Genomic DNA, 6,426 nt, shown 5'->3' with positions numbered 1-6,426 from the left:
GGGGAGAAATACAGGTCCTAACCACTACACCTTAGACGCTGGGTCTCTACCGTGTTTCTGTTTACTTACAACAGGGAGGATCTTAATTAATTAATCATAACGCTACAGACGCTAGAGTCTCGGAAGGTAATGTAGGTAGGCCCCAGGAGGTACCAGCAAAAAAATGTACAAGCAAAGTAATGTTGCAACTGATCACATTTTACGTTCATATGGACACACTTTAGATCATTATAATTATAATAATAGATAGCATTTTGTAGCGCAAATCTCCGCTCAACAGCAAACTCTATGCGCTTCCCAATCTATACTATTACCCCAGCAGACCTGAGAGCATTCTGAAACGAACTCAACTTCCTGGGAAGCATACCGTGCAATCAGCCATTTATAGGCGCTGAAACACTAACATACTGACAAGATCTTTCGCTGTCTATGGGTGACGGGTCGCTTTGGCTCAGCCTCCAAAAGTCAGTCAATCTGCACTGAGTGTAACGGAACCCAGGAGACAGGAGGATATCCTCAATACAATTATGTCCCGTCCATGTTGAAATTGAGCTCACGACTTTAACGTGTAGTCCAAATGTCAAACGATTACAATTACTGCGGAGCGATTTTGAGGACCCAAAACTTCATCGACGCTTTCGAAGCGCGAAGTCAGTATTCGTGTTATTCGAATACCGTGCCCAAACAGTTACAAAACAAAAACAATCAAAACACTAACAAATTTTGGACCACCAAGGGATCCTTAACGTGCGCAACTTGCCCACGGGACCTCTGAGATTTTTCGCCCTGGTCCGAAAAGGCTAGGTATAGGTCTTACCTACCATAAGATCAGTGGTGTGGCAGAAAGACAGCAGTAAGAAGAAGCCAAGGAGTAGCAGTAGAAAGGCTGCAGAAAGAGTCAGGAGCCCAGAGGAGGGGGCAAAGGAGGTGAGGGGGTGGGGGCAGATAGTGGAGACGAAAGCAGACAACAGAACATTGCTATAGAAAGCAGGAAAGGATGTGAAAGGAGACAACAGAACATTGCTATAAAGACCAGGAACGGATGTGAAAGGAGAACATTTAAGAGAAGAAAATTTTCTGTCGACATCCGGATTCGAACCTTGGACCTATTGAATGGCCACGAGAGCCGCCGAGACTACTTCTTAGAGGCATGTTTTATTATAATTCTTTTTGACTCCGCTTATCACTCTGTCATCAATAATAATAATAATAATTGCATTTATATAGCGCATATCCACGCTCAAGAGCATGCTCTATGCACTTTACAACTATTGTTACCCCAGCAGACCCTCTGAGAACACTCAGAAACATACTCAGCTTCCGCGGAAGCATACAGTGCAAGCTGTGGATTTCACGCGCTCAAACACTATCAAACTGACAAGATCTTTCACTGTCTATAGCCGGGTACCCATTCCCACCTGCGTGAAGTGAGGAAAATGTGTGCAAAGTGCCTTTCCCAAGGACACAACGTCGGGCCCCTTATGGATTCGAACCCACGACCTTACAGTTGCGAGCCTGAGAGCCTAACCACTAGGCCACCGACGCCAAGCAGAAGGTATCTCTATATTTATGTAGGTCCCATGCGGTACCAGCAAAGTAATGTCCAAGCAAAGTAAAGTTGCAACTGATCATATTTCACTTAGTTTTAGTGTTTTACAGCACTTGCAACACAACAAGGTTCTATACGTGCCGAAGAATGGGTCTGTTACAAGAGAGTAACATGCACAAAAAAGAAGGAGGAGAGACTGATAAGGACGATAGATGTTTGATAGAAAAGAAGGAGCAAACCTATACCAGAGCCCCTGCCAACCACCCACATTTCTGTATTTACCTACGGTTTTTGAAATAACGCTCTCTAATTTTTTAACAACAGTTGAAACAATTGGGACAACCACCCCCCCAAAAAAACAAAAACAAAAAAACAACAACAACAAAAAAAACAACAACAAAAAAACAAAACAAAAAACCACCACCACCAACAACAACAACAAACAAACAAATAACAAACCAATACACAAACAACAACAACCAAAAAACAAAAAAAAAAAACAAAAACAAAAACCACACAAAACAAAAAGAAATCAACAAGGACCAACCATTATCGGGAAGAACCACGCGTCCTTCCAATGGCTCTGCCACGCTTCGAATACCCGTGAACAGATGAAAAATAAATATATCGTGAATATTGAATAGAAGAGTCGAATAGTTACAGCCGCTCTGATGATTCCAGCAGAGGCCACTGATGCCAACTAGATAGGAAGCATAAAACTAATTGTGGCCGGGACGTTGGTGGGTGGGCATGTCCGCCTGAGTGCACGAGAGAGTGAGTGTGTACACATACTGTGAAGTAAAAGTCTGGTGGTGGCGGGACTCCCATGAATGCCTGTCACATCTCGTGCGTGGACTCAGTTAAATGCACACAACTAAAGCTCACTCGTGGGATCATGGAACTTAAACGTAACGCGAGGAATGAAGGAGGAGAGATAGAGAGGAGAGATACTTCATGACTAGAAGAAGCAAACCAAACCAGAGCACATCCGACAACACCCGCCTAGTGAAAGTATTACAGAACGCCCACCCATCCCCTCCTTTTTAAAAATTTTATTTATTTATTTATTTTTTAGTAGAGGTTTTTCGGCGCTCGCAACTGCGTAAGGTCATATGAGCGCCAAAAAATTAGAGGTGTTACAAGCGAGTACCGTAACAAACATAAAAAAGAAGGAGGGTAGATAGGATGATAGGTGTTTGATAGGAAAGAAGGAGCAGACCACACCAGAGCACCCTCCGAAAAAAGAGACAAAAAACCCCCAAACAAACAAACAACCCCCTCTCCCCCAAAAAAGCTACAAAACCCCCCCAAAAACAAACCAAACCAACCAAAAACAATAATAGAAACAAACCCAAAACCAAAACCAAACCAAACAACAAACAAACGAAAAACGAAAAGATATGGATAGAGTGAGGAAAGCAGCCCAAGATAGGAAATAAAAAAAAGTACTAGTCAGTGGCCTATACTCTGATGCAAGGTAAGAAATGCAATGATGATGGCAATGACAATGACAATCTCTATTCGTCTCGAGGGGAGAAATCTGTCTGTGTCTTTTACAATGGCAGTGGTGTTACAACGATCATGTGCACTCTTACTGGTCTGTGCTATGACGACACCCCCCCCCCCACATAAACAACAACAACAACAACAACAAACAACAACAACATCAAAACCCCAAAGCCCCCCTCGACTCCCACCCCCCCCAAAAAAAAACCCCAACAGAAAAACAAACAAACAAAAACAAAAACCCCGACAAAAGCGAAAAACCCCCACAAACCCAAACAACATTGATAAAATAAAGACTTTTAGTTGCGATTAACACTAACAGTAACAAAGTGTTACCTGATCTCGTGACAGGGCTGATTTACTGTTCGCCACAATCCCTTTTTTTATGAGGACATGTCTCTTCCAGCGCATGACGCGATTCTGCCTCCACATTTTACTCACCCACTCGCTTTAACCTGACCGACCATAGCCTCGCGTGTTTTGGTAACATAAAGTAGAACGCTGTTTAAATTTTAATGTTCTGAACCCACACAGCAAACTTTTTCAGGAGAGAGAGGGAACATTTTTTAAATGTTCTGACCCCAATAAGCAAACTTTTTCAGGAGAGAGAGAGGGGAAACATTTTTTAATGTTCTGACCTCAATAAGCAAACTTTTTCAGGAGAGAGAGAGGGAAAAAACCAACCTGTTTCATTCTTTTAACAATAGTACTTACATTATGTATCTGATCTTTTCTTGCTGTTTTCAACGTTTGGAATTTGAATTTGTGTCACGGCCCGTTGGAATCAGCCGCTGGTCAATTTTTGGGCGTAAGAGTTATTGGTATCATTTTAAAGCTTGTTCATTTGTCTGTCATTTGATGAAAAAAATACTCAATTAAGAAGAATAAAGTCAAGATATTTGCGTTTGAAGGAGGTAAGGGTCTCCTGGTTTCAGCCGTAAAATATGCAAGAAAATGACCCCCAGAGTTCTGTGACTTCCAAAGCTAGAGAATCCTTGAAATCTGAAAATGTACTTTTTCCCCATATAATCAACATTTTTCCCAGAAACATTAACACAGAAATGTACAGGATGATAAAAAAAACCCCTACAACTTTTTCCGTAAATATTTTCCTCCACACTGAAGCTTTCGTCTTCAAATTTGAACACAATATTCCTCATTCAAAAGGAATTTCACTGATATTCATTTTAGATGATTCCATAAAATAATTCTGCAGTATAATGTGCATTAAAAAAACAACAACCCATTTTTTTCTTTTGTCCCCTTTTATTACACTACGCGCCAGTACTCATGAGCACAAAATGTAACAATTGCGTCATATTGCAAGCTATAGGAGTCTAACAGGCCAACGGAAGTTTGCAGACGTTATTATTTTTCAAGTTCCTTTCGTTTATCCAAGTCATGGTTCAGTTTAATAAGGAGCAGAGAGCTTTTTGTATCGAACATTACCTCTCCACAAAATCCCCATCACTGACATTTCGTAAGTTCCGCACAAGGTACGGGAAGAATGCTAAGGTACCACGTAGAAAGGTTCCGTAAGTTTGGGTGTATAGAAAATCAAAACAATAAATATCTAAACATCGTCAGAGTGCAGATTTCAGTCGCTGAATCTAATGAGACATCTGTCCGCAGACGATGCCTGCAGCTAGGACTTTCATACACATCGATGTCCGTATTCTTAAAGTATCAATTCATGTTAGGCAAACGCTTCACGAGACTGACCGGGGACAGAGGATGGCAATGTGTCGGTGGTTCCTAGACTGCCTTGAAAGAACGCGAGAGTTTTTTAGATGACATCTGGTTCAGGATATAATGTAAACTTCAAAAATGTTGTCTATTGGGCATCCCACCCACCTGCCTACTCTACTGTCTCCAGAAGTCACTCCACGCTGAAAGGTGTACAGTGTGGGTGGCTTTAAGCACTCATGGTTTGGTGGGTCCTTTTTTTTTTGGAAGACGCAGACGGACATGTTGCCACTGCGAACACAGACCGATATATCGAGGTGCTGAAGAAATACTGGATGGATCTGTGAAGGCACCGGCACTTGGATCGCCAAAACCAGTGGTTCATGCAAGATGGGGCCAATCCACACGTCTCTGTCAGATCAACAAAAATGTTAGTTCTTTAACCCCCAAAAAGAGGTTACATATTGTTTAATGTCACAAGGTTGGAACAATTAAATGGTATAGAGAAAATGAAGACAAAAATCAAATCAATCGTCTCATGACCTTCCTTGCGAGAGTGTCTCTTTTAAATTATAAATTGGCGCATTTACGTTTATGGGTGTTTTTTTTCTTTATGCTTTTTCCGTTCTGAAAATAATTCCTTTTGAATGAAGTTTATCTGTTCCAAATTTCATCTTTCTAGAACATTTGCGCGAGATATTTAAAAAAAAGTTGTAAAGTATTTTTTGGATCACCCTGTATCTTTAAATGGAGATGAAAGGTGTTGAGCCAAAAAAAAAAAAAATCCCACGCCCCCCAAAGCCCAACAACAACAACCCCCACCCAAAAAACCCTAAAAAAACCAAAACAAACCCAAATGCCAAACTGTCGGGAAAAAGCAGGTATCTTCGATTTGATTAATTTGACGAGCGCCTGGTTTCACTACGACGCCTCACATTTCATTAAGATATTTCTCAAGGCCAAGTAACCAATAACAAATACCGCCGATTAAGGAACAGCAATAAAAACAAAACAAAGTAAATACATTATTATTATTATAACAATAAATTATTACACTTTTATTTGTCCCAGAAGAACACTTTGTTTTACAATGGCAAACATACATACATAAATACATAATTATAAATACGTACATACATAAATACATACATGCATAAATACATACATAAATACACACTATTGCACAAATACAGAACAGTTTACAAACAATGCCACTGTCGGTCGCCACTGTGCAGCGCGCTATAATTTGAGCTAGGGTTGTCGTATCTTGCTCAAGGACACACTCCAGTGACCACCCATCTGATACCCGTGTCACAGACCAGTTTTGGGGCTACTCAGTACATCTTTTAGCAAACTGGCCGACCAGTAGATTTGTTTGTTGTTAGTACATACAAATTTACATGATGAGCATTTCACTTTTTCTGGAAGCGGAACAGTTGCATATAAAAAAATAAAGTGTCGGGTTGGAATCCAGAAGGTAGAACATCAAGAGGAAGGCCAGGTGGAGCTTGTAGTAGAGTCACAGAGAATGGTGTACAGAAAAGTGGAAAGGCGTGGAATACTGTCAATGACAAGAAGCTAGCCCGAGATAGGGAGAAGTGGAACGTGCTTTGTGTGTGTGTATATATATAGTTGTATGTATGTGTGTGTGTATGTGTGTGTGTGTGTGTGTGTGTGTGTGTGTG

Source organism: Aplysia californica, unplaced genomic scaffold (genome assembly GCF_000002075.1).
Source record: "Aplysia californica isolate F4 #8 unplaced genomic scaffold, AplCal3.0 scaffold01008, whole genome shotgun sequence".
Classification (NCBI taxonomy): Eukaryota; Metazoa; Mollusca; class Gastropoda; order Aplysiida; family Aplysiidae; genus Aplysia; species Aplysia californica.
The sequence above is the reverse complement of the archived record's forward strand: the minus strand, read 5'-3'. Positions refer to the sequence as shown.